At 40.1% G+C, this 10,795-nt stretch overlaps 1 long non-coding RNA gene across 1 annotated transcript in view; it reads right to left on the bottom strand.

Annotated features, from left to right (window-relative positions):
* Positions 1–381: 381 nt before the first annotated feature.
* Positions 382–10,795, bottom strand: part of LOC147574744 (uncharacterized) — a 53,068-nt gene continuing 42,654 nt past the window's right edge. The window contains exon 3 of the long non-coding RNA XR_015243284.1: positions 382–745. This is a non-coding gene — a long non-coding RNA (uncharacterized LOC147574744). The remainder of the gene's footprint in view (positions 746–10,795) is intronic.

Genomic DNA, 10,795 nt, shown 5'->3' with positions numbered 1-10,795 from the left:
CAGCCTAACACATGCAAGGCTGCCTCAGCTCCAGAACTTTTCAACAGATCCTGAGCACTCTGTTGGGACTGCTCTGCAGCTCAGCTCTTCTGCCTAATCCTGTTTCCTTCCCTACTGCATGCAAATCTCCACCTCAAACTGTTTTCCAGCAAAAGGACCTAAGACAGCACCTGCCCCAAGGAAGCCAAAGGCATTCACCCAGCAGGACTTTATTGAGCTGATATCCATATCCCTTCTGTTCCTTTTACCCAGTAAACCCAGCTGATTAGAACACTCAGATACCAAGTATTAGAATCTCCTATATTGCTTGAAACACACAGCCTTCTCAGTCTCTCTCTCATTGGCCCAGTTTTGTTAAAGATACGACATATCAGGTTTAGCTGCTTTTGACAGAAAACTCAAATAAGTGGCTTAAACAAGATCAAGTTTGATTTTTCTCTCCAGTAAAAGAAGCCTACTGGGGACAGTCCAGAGCTGGGATGGTAGGTAGCTCTGTGGTTATCAGAGATTTAAGTTTGTGCCATCTTTCTTCTTCATTATGTGGAGCCCCTGACCTCCAGCCTCGTGTTTACTCAGGATCCAAGCTAGCTGCTGAAGCTCCTGCCAACTTGTCTGCTGTAGGAAAAAAAGGAAGGTGGAAAGGCAAAAAAAGTAATTTCCTTGTAGTTCCGTCGGCCATCTTGAAAAAAAGTTCCCAGAAGACTGGCCCATAAGCTTTGATACATATCTCAACGGTGATAACTATCTGCAAGAGGAAAGGGGAAGCATAAGTTTGAGTCAAGTCCGTGACATCCCTGATAATATAGGTATCCGTTACTAACTGATGCAAGAGAGGGCAACCAGTAGGTTAAAATATCCTATAGGTTAAAAGTATCCACTTTTAACCACGTATGTGATCGTGTGTGTGTGTGTGTGTGTGTGTATACAGAGAGAGAGAGAGAGAGAGAGAGAGAGGATATATATAGCGAGAATAATAAGTGACCTCTGACCTTCAGGCTCCTGCGCGAGGAGATAACAGGAAGTAGTGTCCCTGTGATGAGCAGGCCCCTCATCTAGTATGCCCCAGCCATAGGGGAACAGAGTAGAATTTTCCAGAAGGAGCTGGCAATCCAGACTTTCGTGTGAATTTTCCTTATTTTAAAAGCAACACCCACATAAATATGTATCTAACCTCGTTTGCAATCTCTGATCAAGAAAAGCCAGTTTTCCTTGCGGCAACGTTTTAGGAAATGTGCCGCGCAGTGGGAAACGGGCTTTATTGCTTTGCCTGAAGGTGAGGCAGGAGGAGCTTGAAAGGACGGTGCCGGCGACCAGATTCGTGGACCAGAGCAAATGCTTACACCCTGTGGGCAGGCAGCCCGTGAGCCACCTGGCCGTTATCTCCCCTCTGCCACTGAGAAGGGACTGGCTCTGAAGCTGGGGTGTACAGTATATTTTTACAAGCATAATTCTGGATAATTAATCCCTTCCTACCCTATAGAAATGCATCTCAATAACAGATCAAATTCCCTCTACGCGTTTCTCCATTCCTTGCAACTTTCTCTTTTGACCAGCAGATGGCAGCAAATATTGACCAGATTTGGGCACTAGTTAACCTTCAGAATAAATGGGTTTTTTCCCATGCATTTTCTTTGACTTGTGTCGTCGAAAACAATGAAAGTCATTTACATTTGCCTCAACTGTGACTTCTCACACTGAAAAGCAAGAAGGCAGTCCATTTCATACCTCATGTATGAAAGGGTCATCACAAAAGTCCAACTGTTTGAAATAGTGGAGCAAAGGTCTTAATTTATTCCTTGGTAACACAGGGATATAACCTTTAATACATACCACTAAAAAGGATTACTTATTCAATCTTGACTCTGAGGGATACTTTTCATAAAAGAATATATATTAATGTTGCTAAGTAGAATACAATGACTTCAGGGCATAAACAAAATGGTAAATATTTACTGTTATTATTTTATGAATAACTCCCACCTTTGGCCAAATCTATCTTCTTTTAAATTCACTGCATCCTTTCAATCACCTGGACTTGCAAGTAATGAGATAAACGTAGGAAAAGTTACTGAGAAAATCTCCTACGTGTCATTAAATTGACTTTTTTGTGATGTCATCTGTTGAAGAGGAGCAAGGTAAATATTTTTCCATTTTTGTTATGTCAACAGTGAGGATGGAATAAAGAATGTCTTTGAGGAGAAAGGAAAACCACACTCAATAAAGTAATTCAGGCATTCAAGGGGATTTGGCCGGCGGAACAATTATCTTTGCAGTTAATGCTTCAAAGTTTGATATAATATAAACTAACATCTCAATAACCTATGGACCTACATGGCAAATGAGCAATCCGGCTTCATAATGGACTAAGGAGGCTATCTGACTTGAAAAATAGGAATTACCAGTGCCTGCAGATGTCAACAGGATTTACACGTGAGTTTTTACGCTTACTAAGAAATGCAAAGAAACCCGAAGATGATCCTTAAAGGGGAGTACCTAGAAAGATAACAGACTGAGAGATGCCTCTAAAAATAATCAAAATCTTTGCAAAGTTAAAAAAGAACTGATAAATGTGTTATGGGTTGCACCTTAGAACTACAGAATCGCAGAGGTCGAGTGTGGAAATTTTCCTAGAGTACCTTTCAGCCCTCCCAGAATTCTATGGATTCCTTTCTCTGTATCTTTGGACATGTTTATCTGGCCTTTGCCTGATGGTTTCCATTGATCCAGAGCTTTTGACATTTTGCTGTAAAGGTTTTATTTTCAAACAGCTCTCCTTGTTGTAAATTTCCTTTTTTGCAGAGATCTGAAACTGGCTTCCCAGTGACATCTGCTCACTGGTTCTCCTCTGGAGAAATAGTTCTAAACATTTTTATTTGGGGTCACCGAAGGCTTTGTGAGATTTATTAATGGTATGGACTGTTATCATAGAAACATGCTTCCCTGAACTCATTCATGGAGTTCAGGTTAGAGCATCCATTATTCTACAGGAAGGGTAAAGCCATTTCTACACGTCACTTCTTCAGATATTTAAAGCACCATCATGTGCTGGCGAGGATGTGGAGAAACGGGAACCCTCTTGCACTGCTCCTGGGGATGCAAACTGGTGCAGCCGCTCTGGAAAACACTGTGGAGGTGCCTCAGAAAATTGAAAATAGATCCACCCTCTGACCCAGCGATAGCACCCCTAGGAATTTACCCAAGGGATGCAGGAGTGCTGGCGCATAGGGGCACTTGGACCCCAATGTTGATAGCAGCACTTTCAACCATAGCCAAACAATGGAAAGAGCCTAAATGTCCATCAATGAATGAATGGATAAAGAAATTGTGGTTTATATACACAATGGAGTACTACGTGGCAATGAGAAAGAAGGAAATCTGGCCTTTTGTAGCAACGTGGACGGGACTGGAGAGTGTTATGCTAAGTGAAAGAAGTCATACAGAGAAAGACAGATATCCTAAGTTTTCACTCTTAGGTGGATCCTGAGAAACTTAACAGAAGACCATGGGGAGGCAAAGGGGATAAAAAAAAGTTAGAGAGGGAGGGAGCCAAACCATAAGAGACTCTTAAAAACTGAGAACAAACTGAGGGTTGATGGGGGGTGGGAGGGAGGGGAGAGTGGGTGGTGGGCACTGAGGAGGGCACCTGTTGGGATGAGCACTGGACGTTGTATGGAAACCAATTTGACAATAAAGTTCATATTAAAAAATAATAAAACTAAAGTAAAAAAATAAAACAGCATCATGTTCTTTTTTAATGTTTATTCATTTTTGAGAGAAAGAGAGAGAGAGAGAGAGAGAGACAGCATGAGTGGGGGACGGGCAGAGACAGAGGGAGACACAGAATCCCAAGCAGGCTCCAGGCTCTGAGCTGTCAGCACAGAGCCTGATGTGGGGCTCAAACCCACGAACCATGAGACCACGACCTGAGCTAGAGGCAGACACTTAACTGACTGAGCCACCCAGGCGCCCCAATGTTTATTTCTTTTTGAGAGAGAGAGAGAGAGAGAGAGAGTGTGTGAGTGGGCAAGGGACAAAGAGAGAAGGGGGAGACACAGAATGCAAAGCAGGTTCTAGGTTCTGAGCTGTCAGCACACAGCGCAAGGCAGGGCTCAAACTCACAAACCACGAGGACATGACCTGAACTGAAGTCAGACGCTTAACCGACTGAGCCACCCAGGTGCCCCGGCATCATGTTCTTCTTAAAACATCTTCACTTGGGGCGCCTGGGTGGCGCAGTCGGTTAAGCGTCCGACTTCAGCCAGGTCACGATCTCGCGGTCCGTGAGTTCGAGCCCCGCGTCAGGCTCTGGGCTGATGGCTCGGAGCCTGGAGCCTGTTTCCGATTCTGTGTCTCCCTCTCTCTCTGCCCCTCCCCCGTTCATGCTCTGTCTCTCTCTGTCCCAAAAATAAAAAAAAAAAAAAAAAAAAAAAACATCTTCACTAGTTCCTTCAGTTCCTTCCTTTCTTTCTCTGTCCCTTGATCCATTTTTTTTTTTTTTTTTAACAAGCATATGTTAAGCACCTATCCTGTGCCACAGTGTTAGACACTGGGGATCAGAAATGAAGAAGACATCTTTCCTGTCCTGGGGATTTCACAGCTTATTTGAGGGGACAGATGTGTACACAGAGGGATTAGGTCAAGAAAGAGACTGGAATCAAGCATGGGCTGCAGAGTTGGAGTCAGCCTAGAAGGAAATCCCAGCTCTGCCACGTAAGGAGTTCTGTCACCTTGGGGAAGATACTTAACCTCTTGGGGCCTCATTTGGTTCATATGTAAAATAGGGACTCAATATACGATATTGCCCTTATTATTGTCATTTGCCAAGCAAGGAATCTGAACTTCATTATGTAGACTTCTGCAACTACCAGTCCTTTTAGAAGGGGAGTAGCAGGCATGGGTTTTTCCCCCCACTTTTATTTTAAGGCAAACTACTCTCCATGGGAATATGCTGAAAACACTGGAGAGAGGGAAGGAAGGGACACTAGACAGGAGACTTGCAGTCTAGAGGCAAGCATGCTGAGGACTGGGACTAAGGCGGGGGTCATAGGATGGAGAGATGTCAAAAGATAATTTTGAGGGATAAATTACAGGACTTTGCGGTCACTTGATTGGAAGAAGGCAGAGTTAAGTAAGACTCACAAATTTCTACCTTGGAAGACTGGTTGGGTGGTAATTTTATTAACCGAGATTGTGATTATAGTAGAAGACACAGTGACAGATGATAATGAGTGGGTGTGTTAAGTGGAAGGTGCCTTGCAGATCCGTTAAATATTAGAGATATGGCTCTGGCATTTAAAACGGAAGCTTCCACTGGAAAGAATAGAATAGATTTGGAATATCCTTTTGTCCTTGGTAGTCAAAGTCATGAGAATGGATGAGCAGCTGGCCCACGAGGGCTCACAGAGTGAAGAAAATGGCAGGCAACCAAGGAAAGAACTCCAGGAAACACTAGTGTTTAAAGGGAGCTGATGGGGGGGTGGTACATTTGGGTGGCTTGTTGGTTAATTGTCGGACTTCAGGTCAGGTCGTGATCTCGCGGTTCCTGACATTGAGCCTTCTATCGGGCAGTCTGCTGCTAGGACAGAGCCCTCTATAGATCCTCTGTCCTCCTCTCTCTCTGCCCCTCCCCTGCTTTCACAATCTCTATGTCTCTCAAACCTAAACGCATAAACTTTGAGAGAAGCTGAAGTCAATTGACTGTAAGCAGTTGGAGAAGTAGAAGAATTTGGGCGGGGCGGGGGGGGTTGTAAAAAAGCTATCCCTCTTTAAAAAGAAATCTGCATACCCCACAAGCCTCAAGCATTCTGTTTATTGTTAATACTAATTTTCCCCCATAGAAATAGCTCACTGCCCATCCTATACACTTGGATGTGTTTCTGTGCTCTATGCTATGCTCTGTGGGTCTAGATGCCTATCTGTGCTCTAATGCCACACTGATTAATTACTCAGTTACAGAACATTCCAAACATCTTCCCTTCCTCTATTCCATGATAAATTTGAATTATTGTCATATTTCAGATGGCCAAAGCTGTTGCCACATTTTTGGGAATAGGTATCTTCTGAATTATGTGTACCAATGATTTAGAAATCCTTTCTTTGTGAAGTCACCTCTAAAATGAAATTAAAGAAAGAGTTAACATACCATATGGTCCACTTTCTCTCTTTTCTCTTTTGATCTACATAAATCACATTCTCTTAGACAGTGATTCCCAAACCTGGCTGGGTATCAGAATCACCTGGGGAGCCTTTAAAAAATGTAAATTCCAGAGTCCCATCCCAGATGTACTGAACTGGATAGGATGAGGCATTTGGGGCCAAGAAATTGGTATATGCAATAAAATACTCCTAAGGTGATTGTGATGTGTTCAGTTCATGGACTGGGATTTGGGAATTCTTGATTAGGAAGTTCTGAGAACATTGATGAAAGACATCTTCAATAATTTTAGAGTACTGCTTTGCAATTAACTTTCAGAAAGCGAGCAATTTATTAATCTTACTGATTTTCTTCTTGGTACAAAACAATATATGTCATTATAAAGGTATTAACATTGCAGAAATAAAAAGGAATGTAACCTAATTCCATAAGTTCCTCCACAGCAGATAAAGAATACCAACAGTCTAGTGAATACTCTGATTTTTTTTTTCTGTCTGTATTTACTAGATCACTTTTTTCTTTAAAAAATGACTATCAAACTATGCTTTGGGAATCTAGAGTAAGAGTCCATTCTTGGGAGCCACGTTTATCTGGGTTCAGGACCTAGAATTGGCCCTTTCTAGCCTCCTTGGGCCAATTATTTAATTTCTCTGAGTCTCAAGTCTTCTTGCCTGTCAAATGCAGGTAAAAATACTACCTCACATCATAAAGTTCTTGTGCAAATTATTGGATAATGCTTATAAAAAGGCTTAGTACAACATGCAAAATAGTCAGTAAATATTAACTTTTTATTATGGTTGTTATGAGTAATACAATAACTGCTACCCTAAAGCTGCTAATACTACAGGCATCTTCATCTAATACATTAATCTAATACATTAATATAAGATTTTCTCTTTTCTTAAGTTCATGTATTTATTTTGAGAGGGGGGAGGGGCAGAGAGAGAGGGACAGAGAGCTCCCTCTCTCATGCTGACAGCACAGAGCCTGATGCGGGGCTCGATTCCACATCCCTGGGATCATGACTTGAGCCAAAATCAGAGTCTGAACCTCAACTGATTGAGCCATCCAGGCACCCTTATAAGGTTTTCTTAATGCTTTGAGATTCATATATAGCATTTCACTATAGGGATATACAATAATTTATTTAACTAATGCCCTACTCATACACAGATTTTCCCACCCAACTTTTCATATTCATAAACAATTCTGCAGGGGATATCGGTATGCATATATCTTTTCACACTTGTATAAGTGTCTCCCCAGTAAAGGGAATTGCTGACTCAGTGAGTATGAATATGTTAATAAGGTTTTCTCCATTAGCTTCATACAGTTTATTTATTTGTAAATAAATAAAACAATAAATCACTAGTGTAGGAGAATGTTTTCCCATCTCCTTGCCCAAACTAGATAATAATATTCTTTTAAATTTTTGCTAATGGGCTAGGCAAAATGATGCATCGTTGTTACATTATTTTGCATTTATTTAATTATTAGAGACAGGAAGCACATAAAATAATGTATTCATGCTGCAGCTTTTTTATTTTGCTTAGTATTTTCCCACATGCCCCTGGTCAATTTTTTAAGAATTGTTTCCCCCTCTCCTACCTTATTCCTTTCATTCCTTTTTCTTCCACTCACCTTCTGATTTTTCTCTCTCTCCTCGATTTGCCAATTGAATGATATTTTGTCAATATCATTTTCCATCTTCCTTTAATTTTTGGTGGCTTCTAGGTCCTTTTAATTAACATTCTTTTTGTTTCATTTGCATTCTCTAAACAGAAGACTCCAAACGCTTTCATCCTATATTAGTCAAGTCAGTGTTCTCTCTTTCCCTGACAGTCACGGGAAGAGTGTTGGAAGAGGGGAAGATGGCCAGTGTTGTAGCTTCCTCACTACCTGTTTGAAGTGGAAGACCTGGCTTGTTTTCTATTTCCTTCTTTTCCAAAATCCAGTTGTCTTCCATAACATGTAATTGTTCCATTGGCTTTCCATATACTACCCAATTGCTGACAGAAAATGTCACAGCTTGAGTAAGTGCCAGTCGCAGTCAGTTATACCCTAAGTCATCTGTGTTGGCATGCACAGGCTGGCAAATGTGTTATGTTTTGGTGAGATGAAAATTTGCTTCAGTCAACTGTGCTCACATGGGATTTGACCTCAAATGAAATCACGCTGTTGTATGGTCTGAAGCAGGGGTGGCAATCAAGTATTAAACAACCAGGATAGGGGCACCTGAGTGGTTCAGTCAGTTAAGTGTCTGACTTCAGCTCAGTTCATGATCTCGTGGTTCATGAGTTCGAGCCCCGCGTCGGGCTCTGCGCTGACAGCCCAGAGCCTGAAGCCTTCTTTGGATTCTGTGTTTCTCTCTCTCTCTGCCCTCCCCAGCTCTCTCTCTCCCTCAAAAATAAACAAAGATTAAAGAAAAATTTAAAAATTTTTTCAAAAAAAAAAAAAAAGAAACACAACAACCAGGATAGCATAAATATCCAAATGGTGTTTTCAGATATGTTACAATTATCACACATCCTAACAACATAATGATCATAAACAGGATTCCATTCTTTTTATTCCAAACTCGCTACATTCTAATTTACCAAAGTTGTTTTTTTCCCTTTATTTCTCACAAAAATAATGAGGAAATATCCCCAAAGAAGCACAAAACATATTGATATAAATTTTATGTTAAACAAATCAAAATCATCTGGTATTTATTCTGAAATTAATTTGTACCTTTAAGGTACATTTTCACATTTTCCAAGTTGAATTAAGTTAGTTCATATCTTAGGATTACAATGACTTCAAGAGCCTAAATCATTACAATAATAACTGACTAAAAAAAAAAATTAGTGGCTTGTACCATTTAAGTTCAAATACCTAAAGCTTACCAAAGAAATTATTACCATTACATTTAACTTTTTAAAAAATTTCTTTTTAAGTTTATTTATTTATTTTGAGAGAGAGAGAGAGAGAGGGCTCACACACAAGTGGGGGAGGGGCAGAGAGGAGAGACAGAATCCCAAGTAGACTCCACACCATCAGTGCAGAGCCTGATGAGGGGCTCAAATTGATGAACTGTGAGGTCATGACTCGAGCTGAGATCAAGATTGGACGCTTAACCAAGTGTGCTACCCAGACGCCCCCATTACTTTTAACCTTAAAGTGATAATGCCATAGTTAAAGTCAAAACTATATCCATGAACATAGTATACAGCCATTGAAATATGATTAGAAAACTATGTAGAGACAAGGATATATTCATAACCATGTAAAGTGAATAAAGCACAACCTAAAAAAATGGTTGCAGGCTTACATATAGAATCCAATGAAAATAGCTACTCTTTATTTTGGGGATTATATTTTGTTCATCCTGCTATTTTATTGCCGTCTCAATGAAAAATTCTTGTGTAATAAAGCTAAACAGTGGCTAAAGTCCAATGCTTATTCAGTAATTCAGCAGTTATATCTAACATTCATTAAACAAAAAATCAGTAACAGTCACTTGACTAATGTTTATATTATGCAATTAATCTTCAGAATGTATTTATTCTCTGTATTCTTGATAATCTTGGAAACTTGGTCTTGAATAGGTTTGGATAGAAGAAGGGTAATATTTAAAATATTTTAAAAATCATCAAAAAGCAGAACAGACCCTGTCACACTTGAGTATCAGGGCTTGAACACCCATGCTGGATATAAGTGAAAGTATGCTTTTAGAAACACGCTGGAGGAGGGGCGCCTGGGTGGCGCAGTCGGTTAAGCGTCCGACTTCAGCCAGGTCACGATCTCGCGGTCCGTGAGTTCGAGCCCCGCGTCGGGCTCTGGGCTGATGGCTCAGAGCCTGGAGCCTGTTTCCGATTCTGTGTCTCCCTCTCTCTCTGCCCCTCCCCCGTTCATGCTCTGTCTCTCTCTGTCCCAAAAATAAATAAACGTTGAAAAAAAAAAAATTTAAAAAAAAAAAAAAAAAAAAAGAAACACGCTGGAGGGAACTCTGCTTTTTTGGACATCAACATAATTTGATGGACAACACATTTGGTTTAGAAAAGAAGGCATAGGTTACAGTTCTAACTTTGCCAAATAATCCCTCTGAGTCTTATTTTCTATATCTATAAAAATATTCAAACAATGAAATAATAATTTGGGAAACACACAGTAAATTTTATAGCACAAGAGAACCCTTGATATCTTAATAGTCATTAATGACATCTTAATGTATTTTATTTCTTTGTTATAGACACAACTGGAAATTTTGTTTTTCTTAATTTAATATCACTTAACAAGTCCAGTAACTGAACTCTAAGTGATGGAGATTTCAGATGATATACATCGACTTAATCAATAATCTGTTCCTGTGAGTTATAAATGATGTTTGAAACTGCCAAATGTATAGTAAATTCTCTTCTTTTCATTGTAATAATCATATTTGTGTTCAGTGAAGTGAGAAGTATGAACCATATATATCGTCAGAAGGCTCAGAGCAAAGGCATACATTTCCTATGTTAAACATTTCCAGGGCTGATTATAATTGACTGAACATTTACAAATAGTAGTGATGTTTTATTAATCCTATTGAGTTTTGGTATTTTGCCCCTATTTCTATTTCACTTTTCTTTCTGCAATGCTCTCTGCTCCACTGTGTCA

Source organism: Puma concolor, chromosome D4, assembly GCF_028749965.1.
Source record: "Puma concolor isolate L17-30 chromosome D4, mPumCon1.1.hap2, whole genome shotgun sequence".
Lineage (NCBI taxonomy): Eukaryota > Metazoa > Chordata > Mammalia > Carnivora > Felidae > Puma > Puma concolor.
This window is presented reverse-complemented; position numbering and strand designations above follow the sequence as displayed.